This window comes from Loxodonta africana, chromosome 16 (assembly GCF_030014295.1).
Source record: "Loxodonta africana isolate mLoxAfr1 chromosome 16, mLoxAfr1.hap2, whole genome shotgun sequence".
In the NCBI taxonomy this organism is placed as follows: Eukaryota; Metazoa; Chordata; class Mammalia; order Proboscidea; family Elephantidae; genus Loxodonta; species Loxodonta africana.
The window spans coordinates 65,749,333-65,761,406 of NC_087357.1; the positions used below are offsets into that span (position 1 = coordinate 65,749,333).

General features: G+C 46.3%; 1 non-coding gene across 1 annotated transcript; it reads left to right on the forward strand.

Annotated features, from left to right (window-relative positions):
- The first annotated feature begins 1,136 nt into the window (after nucleotides 1-1,136).
- Nucleotides 1,137-1,218, forward strand: TRNAS-UGA (transfer RNA serine (anticodon UGA)). Its single transcript has one exon. It is a non-coding gene; the product is annotated as a tRNA-Ser (tRNA).
- Nucleotides 1,219-12,074: the final 10,856 nt, after the last annotated feature.

Sequence of the window (12,074 nt, forward strand, 5' to 3'; positions counted from 1 at the left end):
ATATCAGGGCTTCTGAAGGTCAAGGATTTGCCTTCCTACCTTATTATCAGTGTACCATAGCGAGAAGCACGGGTGAACTTCCCATGAACACTTCTAAGAATACAAACTAATAAAAGCCCTCTGCTATATTCTCAAAGCTTCCAGCGAATGTATCAGAATTTGAAGCGAGTGGGCCGCCACGTGCTTCGGGTGGGAGCTGCGCACGCGCCAAGGCCCCGACAGCGCCAACACGCGGTCACTTCGCGGGACTGCAGTTCCCTGGTTTGTGAAGTGAGCGACATACCGGTTCTGAGAGCTTTAACGAGTTAATTAACACACGTAAAGCACTTTTTTTTTTAAGGCACTTAGAACAGTAGCTGCACTTAACTAGGAAGAATGGTAGGAAATGAATGACCCCTAAAGGTAACGGATGCAAGCCTCACGTCCAGAACTTGGTTCTCAAACTGTCTCCAGGGTTCAAGAAAGCGGAGACCACACTTGGGCCCCATCTGTCCCAGTTGGCTCAGCATGGAGGGGGATCACTGTGAGGGCGAGAGTGGGAGGTGGCAGCTTGGGCTCCCAGTTGGCTCAGCATGGAGGGGGATCACTGTGAGGGCGAGAGTGGGAGGTGGCAGCTTGGGCAGGCGCAGGGCCTAAAGACACTTCTTTCTCTACGAGAATCCTCACGCTTCCTCTCGTTCCGCTGGAGGAGTGCTGAAGGCTACCAGCCACACTGGAAAACGCCGCCACGGTCGCTCCTCGCGGTGGGTTGGAGGTTTAAAAAAAAAAAAAGAAGAAAGAAAGGCAGACGTTTTCGGGAGCGCGGGCCCACAACACGGAATAGGAAAGATATTTGTTTCATAGCGCTCTCATAGACCTAAGGAAGAAGCGGGCGGGCAAAAATCGGGTCAGCGACAGGAGCTGTGGTTTCCCCGAGCGCAGCGAAGGGAGGCCTTCTAAGATCTGGACGTTCCCGTACTTAAGGGGGTTTTTATTATTTCTTCGCATCCTTGCTGTAGTTCCCCGGTTTGAGCCCTTAGCCTGGGCCGCCTTTGACTCGGCGGAGCTCAGGGCGGTTGCTAGTTTAGGCTGTCTAATGGCTGGCGCGCGCAGTGGTTGATAAACTAAGGCGTCTCCGCCTCCCCTAGATTCTCGTGGCAGCGATGGCCGAGTGGTTAAGGCGTTGGACTTGAAATCCAATGGGGTCTCCCCGCGCAGGTTCGAACCCTGCTCGCTGCGGAAGCGGATGCTTCGAGCTTTTTAATACACATTTCCCCCAAACAGTGATCCTTATTTTTCCTGCCTTGTCTGCTGTAGCCACCAGCTAAACGGAGCGCCTATGAAGTTTACTGCGAGTTTCTTCCAAAGAAAAGTCGAAAAATATAAGTAAGTGCCGCAAACATACACTATTTCCTCCAAAGGGAAAAATCTTCCTTGGTTCCAAGCGGCAGGATATCAATTTTTAAATCTTACTACACAACATAAGACCAAGTGCTAAAAATAAAAATAAAATAATTATAAATATTGGCAGAATTTTTCAGACTTTCACAGCCTGAAAACAAGCTTATTTCACTAAAGCTGATGGCAACGCTAATATGCTACTTTTCCTTCCATCCCAGGATCCCACCGCAACAAAAAGTGCCGTGAAATGGAAGATAAAAGTTCTACTTGTAAAGTGTGATACATCCAAACAATCAAGCACCATGGGTGTGGCCATTAAAATAACGTTGATGACGTAGGAAGGCCTTCCCAGTGCATTGCCAAATGCAAAAACGAGGACAGCTTAGAAAACAGTATGTCTATCATGAGCACACTTTCGTAAAACAATTATTTACGTACTCGTTTATGTGGCAAGAATGGGACAAAGGGAGAGCTAAAGAAAGAATGAATGAGGACTGGAAAGAAACACACCGAAATGCTAAGTGCTTATCTCTGGGTGTTGGGATTTGAGAGGATTTTTCTTTTCTTAACATTGTTTTTTGCTTCACTGGATTTTCTAGAATTTCTATATTGACGCTGTGATATTTTTGAAATAAGAAAATTGTGAGATTAGTTATTTGGTCTTGCACATCCCCTTTCTGCTCCCTTTTGCCCACTTTTACCATGTCCCTCCCACCCCATGCTTCCTCGGTGCTCTTAGGGATTCATCCCCTGACATGTGACGGCTAGCGATAATTTTCTGTGGTACCTGACAAGAACTCCACCCACACAGCCTCATTTCACTGGAGACTTGACTGAACATACACCCTACCACATTTACATCTTCAATCCAGCCTGTCTGCCTAATTGCCACTACTTCTGCCTCCACTGAATTGTATAAGTGACTTCAGTAGTTTCCTAGCTGATCTCCTTCTCTGTATCAGTCAGGATTAGGTTCACCTGCAAATAACAGAAAACCGAACTCTAGAGGCTTAAACACATGGGATTTGTTTCAAGAAGTCTGGGGTAGGCAATACTCAAGATGGTACAGGGGAAGGGGTCTTTCCTTCTTCCTGCTATGCCGTTTTTAATACAAAGGCCTTCATCCCCTGCTTGTTGCCTCATAGTCCCAGTATGGTTGGTATACTTCCAGACCTCACATCTGTACTCAGTCAGGAAGGGGAGAGGCAAGACCCCTCGGTTTATGACTCATTTACCTGAACTGTTACCGCTAACCCAGTGCTGTCGAGTCAATTCTGACTCATAGCGACCCTTTAGGACAGAGTAGAACTACCCCATACTGTTACCACTAGATACAAGGAATTCTGAGAAAGTGTTTTTAGGTGGGTGATTGCTACCCAGATTGAAATTGGGACTCCACCGGTCAGGAAGAAAGCTGGATGAATACTGAGGGGACAAGCAACTGTGTCTTCCACAATCCTGTAACAGGGAAGAGTACAAACTTCAAGACAAGTCTGTAGCCTGCTTCCCCTCCCTCCCTTTTTTTCTTTTGAGTTATTAGCAGGCCTTTCAGCACAGCATGGTGGCTCTTGCCTTTGAGCCTTTTTACGTATTCATATGCAATTACCTGCAATGTCCTTATCTTGCCTTTGCCCTTCTTCCCTCATTAGGGGAAAGGGCTGCCCAGCATTCGAACTCCCTCCTTATTTAGGGAACTTGCTCTCCTTTTGAGTCTACTGCTGTAATCTACTCCTGAAAAAGCAGCTGGGGGCGGGGAGCATGTGACCTATGTTCAGCCAATCAGATGCGCCCTCCTCCAACTTTCAGTTAGAAACTATGGAAAGCAGCCAGGAGGGTGGAAATCCAAACTGATCGTGAGTAGAGGCCATGGTGGCGGCTTCAGAGATGTTAAAGGCAGTGGACCAGGGCTGCGGTTGGAGTTTGTAATTGTTCCCCAGCATTGACTATAGTGCCTGCACCAGACTGATCTTGGATGCTGGCTAGCCTACCTTACTCCTGCCCCATTTTCCAAAAACGGCTTTCTTTGCAGACTTCCTGGCAATTCTGTGAACTTTTCCATACCCTTCCAGTAAGTTCTGCTTAAATTAGCCTCAGTCTGTTTTTATTGCCCCACCTCTTCCACCATCATATGCCAGGAAAACTCACAGCCTCCCTTCAAGTATCACCTCCTGGGTGAAGTGTTCCTTCAGCCTCCCAGCCTGATTCAGAAGCCCCTTTTTTATTCTCCCATTCCCTTTTATAGTGAAGAGCACGCTATACAATCTTTGCTTGTTTCTCTCTCTTCCTTCTAAATGGTAAATTTCTGAGAGTTTATGGAGGAACTGTGTCTTCTAGTCTTTGTACCCCTGCCTAGCACGGATGAAGGAATGGATAAGTATGAGTCAGCTCACAACTCTACACTCCACCCCTAGAATGCCAAAAAATGGGGGTCTTCAACTTCCCTTTCCCTTTTGAAAGTCGCTAACCCTTGCCTTGGAAACCCTACAGGGTGGTTCTACTCTATCCTATAGGGTCCCTATGAGTCATAAACAATCTGATGGCGGTGGGTTTGGGGTTTGTTTTTTTTAACCCTTGCCTTAGTATGAGTTAATATAGCTCCCTCCCTGAATATTTTTTAATGTAAGGAGGTCAGAGGGCAGCAGCCTGACAATGTACCCCTCCTTCTTCCCTTTGCCTTCCCTGGCCTTATTTTGTTTCTGTTCCCTTCTCTTCCAGCACTGAAAGGGCAGAATGAATCAGGATGCAAGCGCCTCAGACCGTTATCTCTGCTGGTCAACCCCCATCTTACCCCAGTCTCCCTTAGAGTGCTTCCCTTTCAGCCTGACCTCTGCATAACCCGGATATCTGATCTTTCTGTGATGAACAATGGAAAATTCATAGAAGATTTTGGAAGGGAGTTGTAGCAGAGGCTCTGCAGTGCACACCTTAGAGGAAACTACTTGGACTTTTTTAACGTTCCTCTTTTCACAGTCCCCTGTGCCGGTCCAGCCTGTGGGGCCTGCCTTCTCCTACCAACCTCACATGGTGCATGGCTTTGAGGGAAAATCTTTTTCACTCTTTTACAATACAGGGCAATTCAGCCTTGTCCCTGTATGTGAGCATTGTTGTGCCTGGCAGTCAAAGGGCCCTCAGTTAGAGGACCCACCGGCCTCAGAAGGCTGAAGGGGTTACGCATAGGATGGCGAGGCATTCCTACCCAGAATGTTTCTCTAACTTCCCAATCAGAATTACAGGTTTTAAATGCAAATAGACTGAAGTAAATTTATTGCAAATTGAAATCAGTTCATCCATAGTAAATGCTGAACTCATAATCACCCATTCTAAATCCTGCCCTCTGTGCTGGTCGTCCCAGTGAGTGGCATCTCCAGCCATGCATCAGGACGCAATGTCTTGGACTCATAATGATATTTCCCTATCCCTCGCCCCATTTCCAGACCAACAACAGTGCCACTGAGTTTGCCCCTAAATGTGCTCAAATCCACTTGGCTGCATATCCATCATTGCCACCAGTCTATCAATATCACATCCCGACTACTTCTCAGCCTTTTGTCTCTCCCATCCCCCATTCTTATCTCCCAATCTGTTCTCCATAAGATAAATCTTTCTTTAAAAATTCACATTTAGTCTTATAACCTTCCTCCTGAGGATTCCCGTGTGCTCTTACCACAAAGACCAGAATCCTTAATGTGGCCCCCACAGCTCTCTGTGATCTTGCACCCCTTCCCTGTACCTCCTGGGCCTCTGCCCCACCCCTATTCTCTATCCAGATGTACTGTCCTTTCTTTTAGTTCTTTGAAAAGACCAAACTCTCTCACCTTCAGACTTGTATACATGCTCTAATGTCACCCTCTCCATCAGATTGGCCACGTCCCCTTCGTATGTGCTTTCATAGCATTTTATTCTTTGTCTTTACAACACTTAGACACTGTGATACATCGGTATGATTATTGGCTAGTTTCTGCCTGCCTGCATGCATGTATGTTTGTGTGTGTGTGACCACTAAATCCACTTATCTGATACTTATCTGAACCCTCAATAATAATTTTGTGGAATGAATTTTGTGGTTGGTAAAGCCAGAGACCAAGAGGTCTAAGAATGCCTGAAGAGGTGGGAGACAGAGTTTCCAATGAAGGAGGGTGGGTTGTTTTCCTTCAGCTTTGGGGGAGTGAACCAAAACTGTGAGGAGTTCTTCTGAGCCCTGACTGCGTAGGTCAGGCTGAACCACCTGATGTATTACAGTACTGTTCAGTGTGATTTATGATGCTGTAACTTGGTTTGAACACACCATGTTCATTGTAAAGGAGTTTCACACCCAGAGGTTTCATTAGTGGAGGAATTGTGTATAGTGAGGCAGTGGGAAGGGAGTGAGAGATCGGGCTAGCCTAGGACATGTGTAAAGCTTGTATTCCAAGTCCCCTCTGTCCTTGACCCGGTGCCCACCTCTGGAGGCCTTGATCTCCAAAGTGCTCATGTCCCTAAGGACATCTGGTCTCTACGTTAAAAAAACAAAAAGTTGCTGTAGAGTCGATTCCAACTCATAGTGACCCTAGAGGACAGGGTAGAGGTGCCCCATAGAGTTTCCAAGGAGCGCCTGTTGGATTCAAACTGCCGACCTTTTAATTAGCAGCCGTAGCACTTAAGCACTATGCCCCCAGGGTTTCCTTTTTTTCTTTTTTAAACGGAGTGCAAATGGAGTGCAGATGACTGATACCAAAACCAAACCAAAGCCATTGCTGTCAAGTCGATTCCAACTCATAGTGACCCTATAGGACAGAGTAGAACTGCCCCATATGTTTTTCAAGGAGCATCTGGTGGATTTGAACTGCCAAACTTTTGGATAGCAGTTGTAGCTCTTAACCACTACACCACCAGGGTTTCCTATAATGCTATCTAAATCTAGCCCCACATGGTTTAGAGAGACTAAAGCTCTGACACTGGAATTTTCAAATAAAACAGATGATGTGCTCTGTCTGAAGCGCTGTGGGAAAACCTCAGAGCTTTCAGCTCTTGTTCCAACAACTAGTTTCCTTCCCAACCTGCATGAAGTTGATCATTCAAGCTCATCTGGGCTTGTAGAACAGATGACACAGGAAAGGAGTTTTTTGTTTCTTTCCCACCCTCCCCCACGCCTACTCACCAGTCTTAGTTTTGGCAACAGCTTCTCATGGCCTGAACGCCGAGGCCTAAAGAGTGAACATGAGAGACTTAGATTTACCTTAGCAGCTTTGCCTGCGAGCAAGGCCAGGCCTCTGCTGGGTCTCTGCTGGTCTCTCCAGGCCACTGAGAAGACTCCACTGGCAGAGAACTTTGTCCATGGGCTTCTGATCTTGATGTTCTGTGCTGTTTGAGGTCAGGGCTGGGAGAGACTGTGATCAATAAGCTCCTCACTCAGGTGCTAAGTAGGAGTCAGCCCCAGGCTGATCAGCTCACAAATCCCCTGATCCCTTACTCCAGGGATCTGAGTCTCCTTATTTTTTCTCTAATAAAACCTCCTGCATCACATATGTGCACAAAGACTTGTGGGGTTTTTGTTCGTTTCCCTCTCAAACACATTCTTTTGAAACAAATTTCTCAGAATATTTGTCCAGCGGGACCTCTGGATGCACGTTAACTGACACAGTCATCCCAAGAGGTGAGTATGCACAGTGTCCATATAAAGCTTACTAGTCTTCCGGATGTTAAGATACATCATTGAAGCCAGAATGTTTGTGTTTTGGAAGAATAATGTGTGGTTAGGATGTTGAAACACAGAAATGCCATACTTTTTTTTCTAGTTCAGGGCTCAGCAAACGTTTTCTATAAAAGGTCAGATAGTAAGTATTTTAGGCTTTGTGAGCCATGTGTTTTCTGTCACAACTACTCCACCTTTATGGCTTGAAAACAGTCATAGACAATACTTAAACAAATAAGCATGAGTGTATTTAAATAAAATTACAAAAGCAGGCAGAGGATTCCTGACCCTGTGTGATTTTCCTATATTTTGTAAATCCTGCCTCTGTGATGTCAATGAGGGAGGATGGGCTGCAGTTGTGTTAGTGAGGCAGGACTCAAAGTCTACAAGATTGGATTGTGTCTTGAGGCAATCTCTTGAGATAGAAAACAAAGAAGCGAGCAGAGAGACAGGGGGACCTCATGCCACCAAGAAAGCAGTGCCAGGAGCAGAGTGCGTCTTTTTTTTTTTTAAATAATTTTTATTGTGCTTTAAGTGAAAGTTTACAAATCAAGTCAGTCTCTCACACAAAAACCCATATACACCTTGCTACACACTCCCAATTACTCTCCCCCTGATGAGACAGCCTGCCTGCTCTCTCCCTCCACACTCTCTTTTCGTGTCCTTTTCGCCAGCTTCTGACCCCCTCCACCCTCTCATCTCCCCTCCAGGCAGGAGATGCCAACATAGTCTCAAGTGTCCACCTGATCCAAGAAGCTCACTCCTCACCGGCATCCCTCTCCAACCCATTGTCCTGTCCAATCCATGTCTGAAGAGTTGGCTTCGGGAATGATTCCTGTCCTTGGGCAACAGAAGGTCTGGGGGCCATGACCACCAGGGTCCTTCCAGTCTCAGTCAGACGATTAAGTCTGGTCTTATGAGAATTTGGGGTCTGCATCCCCCTGCTCCCTCAGGGGTTCTCTGTTGTGTTCCCTGTCAGGGCAGTCATCGGTTGTAGCCGGGCACCATCTAGTTCTTCTGGTCTCAGGATGATGTAGTCGCTGGTTAGAGTGCATCCTTTTGACCTGGAGTCCCTGCATGGAGAAGCCCCTAGTCTGGGGGAAGATTGATAAGAAAACCAACAGAGGGAGTAAGCCTTCCTCTGGAGCTGACACCCTGAATTTTGACTTATAGCCTACATTACTGTGAAGAAATAAATTTCTCTTTGTTAAAGTAAAAAAAAAAAAAAGCAGGCAGAGGGCAGAATTTGGCCCATAGGCCAAAGTTTACAGATCCCTGCTCTAGAGAACTCTTCCAGCATAATGAGAAAGGGCTTCCCAAATTACACAGTGAAGATATAATTGACTGGGACACTCCATTAACAGGTGGTTATATATCACTAGTTCTCAGTTTTCATACACTTCTATGAAATCTTATTATTTCTATTTGCATGAAAATACCAAGAAAGAACACCAATAACATACACCTGAGGAACAATTGGGACTGAATGTTTTCTAACGTCATTTTCTCTCAATACATAGTGCTGACCCGGAACCTTCTGGAATCCTTTCCTGTACTTTGTGCCTATTGTATCCACCTACCAGTAAGACTGCCTGGGTACAGACACTGGAAATTCTTGCTTTGTTTCTCTTCTTTCTGTAGTTTTCCATGAAGGCAACTCCTCTGAAAATAGGAAGAGCTGTATCTGCTGTTGTAAACAGCCCTTCGGGCCTTGAACATCGTAAGATATGACTCGAACCCAGCTCTGCAGGTGTCTTAGTTTCCCAGGGCTGCCGTAACAAAGTACCACAAACAGAATGGCTTAAAACAACAGGAATTCATTGTCTCAGTGTTCTGTAGGCTAGAAGTCCAAAAGTCAATGTCTGGGCAGGGCCATGCTCTCTCTGAAGCTCTAGGAGAAGATCCTCCCTTGCCTCTTCCTGCTTCTGGTGGGTGCTTGGCTTGTAGGTCCATCACTACAGTCTCTGCCTCCATCGTCTGTCTTCCCTCTGTCTGTCTGTCTCTTTTTATCATATTGGCTATCATATTTAGTCACGTTGATTAGGGCCCACCCTATTTCAGTAACTGCATGTTAACAGCATCTTCAAATATCCTACTTCAAACAAAGCCACATTCACAGGTACCAGGTGTTAGGACTTGAACATATTTTGGGGGAAACACAATTCAATGTATAAAAGTTTATTCGCATAGCAGCTTGAGGGAGTGAAAAGAACAAGGGCTTTGAAGTAACATCAATCTGCTTTCAAATCCACACTCATTCTCTTTCCTGCTGTGTGGCTTTGGACAGGTTACTTAACCTCTCTGAGCCTTAGTGTCCTCATCTACAAAGTGGAAATAATATTCACTTCTGTTTCCTGGCATTGGCAATAGTAACTGCCATTTCCTGAACTCTAACTGCTGGGCTAGGCATAGTGAAAAGTGCTTTACATGTGCTATTTCATTTAACAGCCACAGCTGTTTTATAGATGAGGGACTAAGGATGAGATTGCATGCTACTACTTCCCTTCCCCCTCCCCAGAGTGGCTCCCTCAGAGAGGTGCCGGAGACCAACTTGAGGGAGCCCTTGGGCAGGGATGAAAGAGGCCCTTTGATTCATGTTACTGAAGGAGTGGAATGTTCTTTGCTCTTTTGTATCTCTGAGCTAGATAAAGGGCGGAACAAGTTCCCTGGGAGTTGACGTAGAAAGCTGGCCAGAGTTGACTTCTGGACAGGGCTGTGTTTGGGGCTGTGTGAGGCCTTCTTTGAGAGGTTAGCAACTGTTCCTGTTTTCTCTTATCTAGACATTTTTTCTCTGGTGCCTCTTAGAGCTCATGATTGGTTTTACAAATATAATTTCCCAGCCAGTGTTAAACCATTTCCCTCCCAGCCCCATTCTTCCCCAACTTTTTAAAAATATAATCAGCTGCGTGATATGTGCCAATGACCCTCAAATGTGAGATTTCTTATCCCTGAGAGGGAAAAGTTGATTTGGAGGGGGCTTATCTTGTGGGGCACGATGATGAAGAGCTCAGCTGCTAACCAAAAGTTGTCAGTTAGAATCCACCAGCTGCTCTTTGGAAACCCGATAGGGCTGTTCTACTGTTCTGGAGGGTAACTATGAGTCAGAATCAACTCAACAGCAATGGGTTTTCAGGTTTTCTCTTCCTGGGGCCTCTGGACTGTCCACCACTGCCTCTTTCTAGATCCTGCCTGACCCCCTCTGGGCCCTACTCACAGGCCCTTAGGGAATCCCCTAGGAGAGTAAAGGCCAAACTCCCTAGCCTCATGCCTTCATAATTTGGCCCTAACATCTTTTCAACCTTCTCTCTTACAACTCCCCAGCAACACTCTTTAAGAAGTTAGACAGGCTTACACATTCCCACAGGACAGACCTAGCTTCTTCCAGCCCTTTCCCACATTGGCACCCTTGGCTGGAAAATTCTCCCAGTCCTTCATGATTGATTTGGAATATACATGTCCCCCAACGTGCACATGCACACTCACAGACATCACATGGGTTTTGAGGATATCTACACAAATAAGTTTAAAATCTGTACATAAAAGCAAAATCCACTTTATGCTCCTCCCTTTCTGTTTCATTTTCAAGAAATATTCAAGAAAAGCTAACAGGAACGTCAGGTATACTATAGAGTTAGCAGGAATTGAAACACCAGGAATCCTATTTATAGCAAGACAAGTAAAGCAGGGATTTTTAAATTAAATAATACTACTTTGTTCATTGCACAGGTAATATATTCTTATGGTTCAAACTCACAGTGAAAAGGCCTCCTGTCATACCTGGAGCCCTGGTGGCACAGTGGTTAAGAGCTCAGCTGCTGGAGGCGGAGCTAAGATGATGGAATAGACAGTCACTTCCTGCGAGCCCTCTTTACAACAAAGACCCGAAAAAACAAGTGAAACGAGTATATTTGTGACAAGCTGGGAGCCCTGAGCTTCAAATACAAGCTTATAAAATGAACTGAGGAGCAGGGGGAGGAAGAGAATGTTCATAGCAGAGAGGAGTTACCGGACCTGAATCGTGGGGAGCCCTCAGGCACCATTGCTGGAGCAGCAGCGGCGGCGGGCTGGTACTAGCATTCGGCCGCAGTTTCCTCAGGGAGAAGCAGCCAGCCACACAGCCCACTCACACCTCTGGAACCTGAGGAGAACGGCCTCCTCAGCAAAAGCTAAGTACTTGGATATATTTTACCACGCCCCCCACCCTGGAGCCAGCTTTAGCAGCTGAATTCCATGGGCCTGAGATAGACCCTGGTGAGCACCTAGAAGCATCCTCCTGGCCTTGGGGAAGGAAAAAATTTGCAACTGGGGGAAAAGATAATTTGCCAGCTCCACTAACCGGGACAGCTCAGGACAGAAGCGGCTTCTGTCCAGGCATAAATGGTCCGTAGACTTTGAGCACCTTTCCCTTTTGCATGGACCTGTGTGGGCCTATTTCGGGAGAATAGGCCCTTGTTGGCAGCCTCCAACCGTTTCAGCTGTGCAGTGGAGAGGTGGGTGTTTGATGTTTGACATTGCTTTGCCTATTAAACAAGGTCCTCATCTACCCACACGAGGGACCTAAGGACTGGTAGCTCCACTCAGGTCACCCAGCCACCCTCAACAGGGGTCCAAGGATAACTGGTACCTCCCAGTCCTTACAACCAAAAACTTTAGGTACCCATGGTCAGTCTGCAGAACCCACCCACCTGCACACTCTAGGGAACAGGGATGTGCTTTCCTCAGAGACACTTGGGGGTCAGTTCTCAGCCCCCACCTTGTTCAGAGCATGACCCCCTGCTGCAATCAGATACCGGTACATATGCCAATCACCCCTGCCCCTCTAAGACTGTAGGACAGAGCCTGTACCACACACTAGATGATCAGCTGCCTGGACACCTGAGTTGAATTCATACAAGAAAAGTGAGTGAACTCCTAGACTGATATACCTGATAACAGCTCTAGCCATCTGGGGACAGGACACCAGAGGTCCAAAAGCGAAAATAATCAAGCTAGCTCACTCAAGCAACCCATCTGGGTATATCAA